The sequence below is a fragment of the Nannospalax galili genome, unplaced genomic scaffold (assembly GCF_000622305.1).
Source record: "Nannospalax galili isolate Female #2095 unplaced genomic scaffold, S.galili_v1.0 scaffold751, whole genome shotgun sequence".
Lineage (NCBI taxonomy): Eukaryota > Metazoa > Chordata > Mammalia > Rodentia > Spalacidae > Nannospalax > Nannospalax galili.
This window is the reverse complement of record NW_008331125.1, coordinates 4,305,938-4,316,508: the sequence shown is the minus strand read 5'-3', so window position 1 is coordinate 4,316,508 and position 10,571 is coordinate 4,305,938. Positions and strand designations below refer to the sequence as shown.

Sequence of the window (10,571 nt, the reverse complement as noted above, 5' to 3'; positions counted from 1 at the left end):
AAAGAGCTCCAGTTACTTGAATGCTGTCCTTTATATAACACAAGTTCATTGGTAATAGATACTCTTCTTACATTAGTGACTAATAGGAATCTCAAAGTTGTTTTGGTGTGTTCTTCTTTCCCCCTTAAAATAATTTCTAGGAAAGTTCTCTGCCCTCTTTTCCCATTTTTTAAAGAATTATTACTGTTCTTTCCCTCAAGAAAAAGCTACCAAGGGGAAATTTGTCCAAGATGCCTCTGCTAGCTTGTGGATGTAAGGAGTATGGTCATAGTAGGATATAGGGGAGAGGAAGGGCAAAAGTGAAGAAAAACTGGAAGGGAATTATTTCTTTCCACCACTTTTCCCCTGAAGTAGCAGCATACAAAAATCATTGAGGTCTGAGATGCCATCTGGAATTCCCAAGGGCTTTGCAGGGAATCAATCAGTCATGCCAGGAGCTGAAGTGAACAAAGGGGATGCTGGAGACAGGCAGTAACAGCTACCAGGGCTGTTCTTGGTATGTGCTGACATCAGGAGAGTGCTTCACAGATGTTATTATTGTCACATTAAGTGGTAGATCCACAAGGCAAAGGAGAACCCAAGGATATGAGGCATGCTTGTTCTTAGGCAGCAGGAGATGTTCAGCCACTACAGTAAACTCCTAGGAGTAGAAAAGGGAGGGAAACTGAAAAAAGGAGACAGGTCCTATTCCAGTGTGGCTTACATATTGTTCGATGCCAGGCTTTCTAGGAACAGCTTTCTGGAACAAAGCGTTCTGAGATTAGAGTTATCTTCAATAGTGGTTTTTTAAAATACTCACTTTTCTTGAGGTGAGTAAAGAATGACTAATTTACATAAGCAACTTTCTCTTACATACTTTAGTGGAAGATAGAATGTTATATAATTTGCAGCTAGTGAATTCTGTGAGCCTGCTATAGGTTTGTCTGATAATTGCATAATGTTTTAGTGACTTAAGAATTCTAAAATTAAAATAAGAGCCCTTTGTAGTAAAGCACTGTTGCTATCTCATTAACTTGCTTGAGTGAGTTAATTAGCTCCTCTTAGGGCTATATTTTCACCTTTGACCTGGTGACAAATCAACCAGGAATAGCAACAGTAGTTGTCTGAAATGTGTCTTAACTCTCTCAGCCCACTGTGCTTTCTGTTGCAGAGATAACGTTGGAAATACAAGGGTGTGCTGGATAGCTTTAGTGTCAACTTGACACACCTGGGTTGAGGGAGCCTCAGTTGGGGAATTGCCTCTATTGGACTGGCCTGTGGCCATGTCTGAAGGTCATCTTCTTGATGAGTGATGTGGGAGGGCCCAGCCCACTGTGAATGGTGCCACCCCTGGGCATGTGGGCCTGTGTTGCATAAGAAAGGAGGCTGAGCAGGGGCCAAGGGAGCAAGCCTGTAAGCAGCGTTCCTCCATGGCCTGTGTTCCAGCTCCTGCCCCCAGGTTCCTGCCCCGAGTTCCTACCTTGGGCTCCCTGATGAACTGCGTGTGACCTGGGAGATGTAAGACAAATAAACCCTTTCCTCCCCAAGTTGGTACTGGTCAGAGTGTTTTGTCACAGCAATGAAGAACAAACTAAGACAAAGGGTAAATCTGATTGTGATCCATGGCCTGCTGGGCTTTACTGGCTCCAGCTCGTGCTTCCCAGTCCCTTTCATTCTGGAGGATATTAATATATCCAAATTTTTGTCTGAGCAAACCTGAGGAAGAGAGTAAGAGCATTCAGAAAGTAGAAATTGAGGTCTTGAAATGTCTAAGATTGAAAACATCTTGAATGAGCAAGGATAGAGTGTTGGATGGGAGGATCCCAAATAGGTCACTTGGGTAAAATATAAACTCGAAACATGAGGGAAGATCATTCTAGAAGGGATGCTTTGACAGTACTGCTAAGAGCAACAGACGTCCTGCCACAGTACACATCACTGATGGGATTTGTATATGTCTATATGAATAGGTTGATCATACACAGGAGATATTCTTTCCTAAACATTCAGGCCAAGTTATCTTGCAAAATTTGTTTTGAAACCATTAAACTACTCACTATATTTAATATTTAAAGAGTTTGTCACTGCTGCCTCTACATTGAAACTAATTTCCTGGCCATCTTTTTAAAAAATCTTTTTAATACCTGTATTTTTTTATTTTATCACCTCTTTCTCCCCTTCTGTTCAAATAACTAGACATTGGAAGTAACGTTTTGTTATTTTTTCTATAAAGATGAAAAAAATCTGTCTGCCATATAGTTGGTGCTCAATAAATATTCATGAATATGCAAGTGAAGGATAATGTCATACACCTCCTTGGAAGCATTAAGAAGCATATTTTTGGTATTGAACAATTGAAAGATAATCTTTACTGTGTCCTCAGTTTTTCTCTTTTCCTACTTTTGCTTTATCTAGCCTTTTCTGCCCAGGATATTCATGAGTGCCTATGTGAGCATGAATGCACATGCACACGCACACAAATGCATGTATACTGAAATACAAACAGTTCAGAGTACAGAAGGGCACTGATTCCCCTTGCCAGCAGTGCTGCAGGTAATCTATTGCATTAATCAGCCAGCCAGTGGGAAATGCACGGGGAGTGATTATACTATCATACACAATACAATCAGCATGAAGCACTTGTCAAGACCAATACATCAAAGTTTAATTCAGTAATAGAATGAATTAGAGCAAAATGAAACATTCTGTTCTCTAGGAAACCCAACACCCATCATAGGTTCTTTTTATACTGCACAGAAGTCAGTGCATTAAGAAATTGTTTTTATGAACAAAAATAGAGTTCTGATCAGATAGGTTTTTACAAGAAACTCCTTTTCTTTGGGATTTTCACACCAGTATAGTGCTAAAGTGTTTACTTGACCATCAGTACTCTAGAATGATAACCACGGGTAAATTGGATTAGTTCTTTTAATAAGACTCTTGATAAACTCTGTCCAAGTTGGTTTTCCATGCCCAGCAAAAGGAAGGTGATTGTGCCAGTGGCTCAGAGAAGCTCTTAAACATAAATATGGGTGGTAGACTGTTACATGCTTTGCCAGAAGAATAGCAGGCAAATTATTAAGAACCTACTTACTGTGCCCTGTAGTAGGTACTGGAGTTGGTGGGTAGCTTATAGTCTTGTAGCATAGTCAGGACACATAATAAATAAATGAGAAATAAAAAACAACCCAAGACTGAGAAACATTATGACACATTCAGAAACAATTTGAGAATAGATTTAATATATCTCATATACCACTAGTACAAGACATTATGTGCCAGGTGAGTCTTTGCAGAAATAAATTATAGAGTTAGTGTCATGACCATTGAATGAACCACAGAACTGTTTGTGAAGGTGGCTCAATTATACAGCCAGTAGAGAACACATGAAAACGGTCTCACAAGTTACTGAGTTCACATTCCCTACCACCTACTGATGCTTTTTCTGTATCTCAGAATAGGAAACCATCTACCACTGTGCCTTTCTCTCTTCTTGTCTCTGATTATTTTTTCCCAGTCTTTCCTTTACTCCTTCCCTCTCTTGAAAAGGAGAAGGGTTTTCAAGGAGTGGAAAAGTGGGTTCTGTGATCTCCTACAGGATGAAGCTTCTAATGGGTCCAGGCCAGCAGCACTGAATCAAATGGGATAGGAAGCTTGTTTATTAGATAAAGAATGCTATCTAGGGATGGAGAGATGGCTCAGCGGTTAAGAACACTGGTGGTTCTTGCAGAAGACCTGAGTTCGAATCCCAGCACCCACATGGCAGCTAACAACTGTCCTAACTCCAGTTCCAGGGGATCGGACAGCATCTTTTGTCCTCTGTGGGCATTGCATGACATGGGTGCACTTACCTACATGCAGGCAATACATGCATACACAAAATAAAATTATAAATAAAATATTTTTTTAAATGCTATCTAGGATTTCAATTAATCTCTTTGGAATATTTCTTTTCCTTCCTGACAATTAAAAAAAAAAAGCTATTTTAGAGTTTTCCAAGAGCCTGGTTAAATGATAACCATGTCCCATTTAGCTGAGAACTTAGCCCCATTTGACCTAAACACTCTTAAAACTTGCTTTATACAGTCCCTGAGGTCTGATTTTGAAATTTTTGCAGAAACATTTTAATGAATTAAAACTAACATATCAAATTTAAAGAAGAATGTTTTTGCCAATTAAGCTTATTTTCCAAACATGGAGTGACTTGATCTGTTAAAACTTCATTATACTGATAATAATACTGTCATAATTAGGGTCACAGTTTTCATGTGGTTTGACCCAAGAAATTTAGTGACTATAGTTTTGCTAGCACAACTAATTATGCCAGTGATCTCCTATTTGTGACTGCAATTAGGTATTTCATGACCTCTAAATAAATTTGATAAGTTAATTGGATCATGCATGAAATTTTATACTATTATAATAACCTCCAAGAAAAAATACGATAAATATTATATTTTATAACCACTGAACCCTTGAAAATACTGGAAGCGATTGCTTTACTTTGTCCGCTACTACTGCATAAGAATTTGCATGACGTTAAAATGTAGAAATTAAAATTTCCATGCAATGGCACTCATTTTTACGAATGTGAAATAAGGGAAAATGGAACCTTGAGCCTTCTTTTTTAAGACAGGGTCTCCCTGTAGCCCCAGCTGGCCTGGAATTCACTATGTAGACTAGGCTGGCATGGATCTCATAGAGAGCCTCTGTCTCTTGAGTGCTGCGATTAAAGGCATGTGCTACCACACCTGGCCCGTGGACTGTCTCTGACTGATGTAGGTTATCCTGCTGTGTCCCCCTCACCCTTCACACTGACCTGGCCCTTTGCCCCACTGTCACCATCTCTTATTCTCTCTGTTAGAGACTGTGCTGTAGGTTATACACATACACACCACCACCACCACCAGACATATATACTGACCCGGCCCTTTCCCTCCAAGTATCAAATATATTTGGTTATCTTCCTAGAAAATAGAAAAGCAACATTTATAAAAAGTTCAAAGGGTATAAGTTATAGGTGTGTAGTTTCATTTTAGTGAATCTATATCTACCCCTCAAAAAAAAACCTCACCCCACAAAAATGTATGCCTTTTAATTACTGAATTAATTTAATATTAACAAAAATACATGAAAAAGAAACCTGAAAAATAAGTTTTATTGAGTGAGGAATTAGGAATAGAGAGTTACCAGCTGATTTTTTCAATCATAATTCATTATGCTGTATCCAGCAATATACTCCATCAGGCAGAAAGTATACTCTGTAGTGCATGCATGCATTACCCCAGAAATGCTGATGCAGACTTAATGCTAACAGAGCTGATCATATTTCCAGAGAAAACGAATTTCTTCTGACTTGAATAATCAATATTGAATCCTAAATTCAGCTTTTGGTTGTATAATCTACCGTTTTAATGTATAATGAAATGATTTATTTGCTATGCCTGTCATTCCTGAAAAATGCAATTTTCTTTTGTTTAATTAGACTCTTTTTAGATGTTTTTTTGTTTTTTCTTGTATTTACTTTCCTACACATGATCAAAGTGCATAAGAATACATGGTTAAATAAAGTGCAGGGTTGTTAGCTGTACATTTAAGAATACATCATAATTTTAACTAATACTATTTATACTGCTGAAATGCAAATAATGAAATTTTGTCAAAAGCCTGGAATCAGGACTCAGAAGGGGTGGAAATAATGCAAATAATATTCATGCATGGAATTCTCCAAAAAGTGAAATATATGTAAATAAAAGACTGAGCTAGAAAGATGACTCAGTGGTTAAGAGCACTGACTACTCTTGCAGAGGACCCTGGTCTGGTTCCCAGCATCCACGTGGCAGCTAACAACCATCTGTAATTCCAGTTCCAGGGGTTCTGTTACCCTCTTCTGGCGTTCATGGGCACTGCATACACATGGTACACTTACATACATGCAGGCAAAACACTCATGCACATAAAATAATAAATTTGTAAAGACTAAAGCTAAAAGACTAACTTTGGAATTTGCATGTATGAATCCAAACTAGAAATACTTTGCTTACATAGTGGTTTAAAGGCCGAACACTATAGTGTTTAAGAATATTGTTTGAGGGGTAGCATGATCCTTGGATAAGATCCCTGTTACCTTTTTTAATTGGATAATCTCTCTGAACTTCAGTTTCCTTATCTATAAAATTGTGCTTTTTGTTGGTTTTTGTAAGGTAGTGTGGGAATTATGTGAAATATTTAAAACAGGGTTAATGCGATATTTAAAATGGGGTTAATGTGAGGTAAAGATTGAGTAAATGACAGCAATTATTGTCAGATAAATAAGTATAGATGCCATTTGCTATTAGAAATGTTAGTTGAATTGGATGGAATAATCTTTGTACCCTAAAGATAGACATTTAAAAGCATTAAATATAGAATCTTAATTAGAAACCCAACATGTGTAACTTGATATTGTTAGGATCTTCCTTGAAGGGATAAAAGATTAGCATACAAAGCAGCACATAATAATAATGCAGTGTAGGATACTTTTCTGTTATGTTTTTATAATGATTATTTTGGTTTGACTTACAGCTCTTTTCATCTGTTGAGTGATTTATTTGAATTTGACTGTTTGACCTAACAGTACGGACAGTTGTTCATTTTTGTTGGATAATTATCTGTCATGTAAGTTCATCCTGTGTATTATAGGGTGTTTGGCAACATCTCTGTGCCTTTTATGACTAGAATCACACCAGATAGTGCCAATATCTCCTGAAACTGGACAGAATTGAGAATCCTAATTGAGAACCACTGTACTAAACGTCAGATCACATTTAGAAAAAACTAACAGTAAAAGAAAGACTAATGTTTATGGTAAATAAATTCAGGTTTTGGAATATGTGTGTTTCCCTTAAAATTGAGGTATCATACACTTTAATTTTAAACTTGCCATAGATAAATTTGTTCCATGAAATCTGAGATAGCATTATTATCCTTAGATGTTATATGATAATGTGTTCTAGTCTGCCTTCAATTGCTGTGACAAAATACTCTGACCAAGACCATTTTGGGGAGAAATGATTTATTTGGCTTACATATCCAGGTTTATCACTGAAGGAGCCCAAGGTAGGAACTCAGGACAGGACCCTAGAGGCAGGAGCTGGAGCACAGGCCAGGGAGGAATGCTACTTACTGACTTGTTCCCCTGGCTCCTGCTCAGCCTGCTTTTTTTTAGGCCCACCTGCCCAGGGTGGCACCACCCACAGTGGGCTGGGCTCTCCCACATCACTCAGTAATCAAGAAGATGCCCCAAAGACATGGCCACAGGCCAGGCCAATGGACGCAATTTACCAGTTGAGGCTCCCTCTGACCCAGGTGTGTCAAGTTGACAACTAAAGCTATCCAGCACATAATAGTTAATTGAAAGTGCACTATGTCAGAAATATAGACATGTTTGTGTTTTCCTACAGTGTCAAAATTTACTGAATAGCAATGAATTCACAAGATAATGGCAGTTTCATTAACAGAAATTTGCCAGATACTCCCAGTCTCCTTGGTAGACCTGGCCAAAGCAAACACAAGTTCTTTTATTCCTATCTTTATTAATATTAATCTTCAGATCACACAGTAAGCACATCTCTGTTTATCTTTCTACATAATGGTTATAGGATGGTTGCAAAGAGTTAAAGAAACAAGGAATTTCAAGAAACCTGAGAGACCAGAACTGAAAAACTGATAGAAAGTCTCTGTGGGGGTGAGGTGACCGTCAGCTGGAGGTCTCTGGAGAGGTGATGCTGTTATATTAGAGTCTGACTTGAGGGTCAGAGTTGAGCTGCAGGGGTGAGGTGAAACTAAGGGTAGGGAATAAATGGAAAGCAGGTCCAGGAGAACAGACATCAATTCACGTATGCTGGTCAACAGTTGGGATTGAGCTGAGCAGAAGCCCCTGAGACTGTCAGGAGTTTCTGCCTGTCTGTACCTTGATGTACACAGTGAATGATCAGATGACAGGTTGGTCATCTATGCCAGGGGTCCAGGTGAGGGAGTTACACTCTTTTTCTTTAGTGTGGGATATTTGATGAGTTGGGCATGATTATCCTGAGTACCCCTAGAGTATCAATTCACTGTGATAAATTTATAGGTTGGTGCTTTTTACTCCCAGTTATAGGTCATTTATCAATCATTGCCAGTGGGTAGTGCCGGACAGATGGGGGGCCATTCAGTGTCCACGCAGGTACAAAGTCATCCTCCATCCTCAAAATGGAGTCAAAAGCTTTTGGGGGCCTGGAGAGATGGTTCGGTGGTCAAGAGCACTGGCTGCTGGTTCCCAGCACCCACATGGCGACTAACTCCAGTTCCAGGGGATCCGACACCCTCTTCTGACCTCTGTGTGGGCTTTGCACATCATGGGTGCACTTAATACGTGGAGGCTTTACAAAGCTCATACATATAATTAAAAAAAAAAAAAACACGCTTTCTTTAAAATGGAGTCTCTTATTGCAAGGAGCAGTTCGGGGAAAAAAAAAAAAGCACTGTTTTATACAGTATGGGGAAACTTAGGGCAGGACACAACCTAATCTTAACAATAATGGAGAAAACTGTTTGTTTTTTTAGAAAGTGTATAAATTTATACAAGTCTTACAAATCCAGTATAATAATTTGTTAATCCTGAATATCTCATTTTAAATTTCAGGCAAGATAGTAGCAAGTATTTACAAAAAAGCAAAAACAATAAAAATTGCCATATTTAAAACAAATACTCATATGGCAGATAAATGGCCAGTGACTTACTTTTCCATTTCATAATCTAGCAGATTTTGCTGCTTGGCAATTGTGATAGACTAAAGTTGGCCACATATTCTTTGCTATTCTCTTTGTCAATGTTTCCTGTCTTGAATCTGGGTAATTTTTGTAAGTTGGGCCAAGGTGTGCTTCAGAGCTTTAAGTGACTGGCAGCATCTACTTCCTGTGTCTTAGAGCCTGAGTTTCTGTATATAAACTTGCTCTCCTGAGGCTATGAGAACTCTATATTTTGCAGAAGCACTTAAGTCTAAAACAGCCCTGTGGTAAGTATAAATTGTCATCCCTATTGTTCCAATAAGAGAAATGCCATCACAGAGAGACTCAGTGAACTTATCCAGTCTCATGGCTGGTTGTCTATGTCTTGCCTTTTGAGATTAGGACTTACTGATCAAAATTTTCTTGTTGGAAATGTAAACAATGAGTATGTGAAGTTGGGAAAGTGATTTTAGTAATCTACAGATCTAAATGTTTAATGGAAAAGGCTGGTGGGGGTGCCATTAACTCTTGTCAACCCACTTTTGCTGAGAGTGGGTTCTGGTCTCCCGGCAGTCTGCTTTTGGTATAATACAGAAGTAACCAAATAGGATGTAAACAAGCCTATGATCACTAAGCAGATAGAACCATTTTTCTTAGGTGAAAAATATTTGTGCTTTTCCTTGGGAGAAGGGGTTTACCTTCCTAGTTTTGGCTTATTTTCCTTCATGTTGTAGAGCATCTTTGGCTAAATCACAAGTGCAGACTGGGTAGAGCAGTGAAAAGGAAGACTGAACGCATGCTGGGTGCTAGAGAAAGCTAGAACTGAAATGTGGCTTGGGTAATTAGGAAACTAGATGAAACACATACCAGTGATTTGATAACTGGTGTTATTTACTTTGGGGTATTGAAGCTAGGAAAGCAAGTTAAAAGTACTGAATTTGTTTTTATTGTAATTCATTACAAATAACTAAGCATCCTTTGTAAGAGAACCAGTATTGCCTTACTATGTGCCCTGCAGGTCCTCTGCAAGGTCCTGGAAATGCAGACTTCTAACCAAACTCTACTATTTTCAGTGACTCTTAAAACGGTAACTGTTTTAAAGAAATAGAATGGAGTATTTAATCATCAGAGAGCTTTATTTTTAAAGCTACAAATACTTCAGGTGTGTTGTAGGGGAAGGAGATAAATGCCCAAAGTGGGATCCTGAATTAATAAAATTTGGAGAATGACTTACTGAATTTGGTTAACTTGCTTATTAAGGCTAATTACAGTCTTTGTAGTGATGAGGGTTAAGATAAAAGACCGTATCTATTATGGCACTGAACTTGAATTTAACGTTAAGAACATCCTTTCAGGGTGAAACCTCTTTTTAGGGAGATGAGCAGTAAAAGAATGTTACAGGCTAATTAATAAAGCTTGGCTTTCAAAAAAAAAAATTCCTCCTGCAAAATGGAAATTTTCTAATTATGGAAATACAAGCATGAAAACCTAAGATGAATATTATGAATTTCTATGTTCTTCAGTCATAGAGAAATCATTGTTTAAATTAATCAAAACTAGGTATGCTCTTCAGTTAAGGATTTCAACGTCTCTGAGTTTTATTTCTCTCATAACTATGGCCTGAGTGTTTGTAACAAATCTGAAAAGTTTTCTATCATTATTTCTTGCAAATTTTTCAATTTCTCATCTTTTTGGAGTCCAGTGACATAACCGTTAATAAACCTTTGATATTTTCCCACCTGTCTATTTAATCTCATCTAGGTATTTTTCTAATGAATAATTTCTGTCTCTAATTTCACTTTCTTTTTTCTCTGTCCTCTTCATTAGGCTTTTGATCCCAT

General features: G+C 38.0%; 1 protein-coding gene across 1 annotated transcript in view; it reads left to right on the top strand.

Annotated features, from left to right (window-relative positions):
* Positions 1–10,571, top strand: part of Zswim6 (zinc finger SWIM-type containing 6) — a 185,022-nt gene that overhangs the window by 148,482 nt on the left and 25,969 nt on the right. The window lies entirely within an intron of this gene.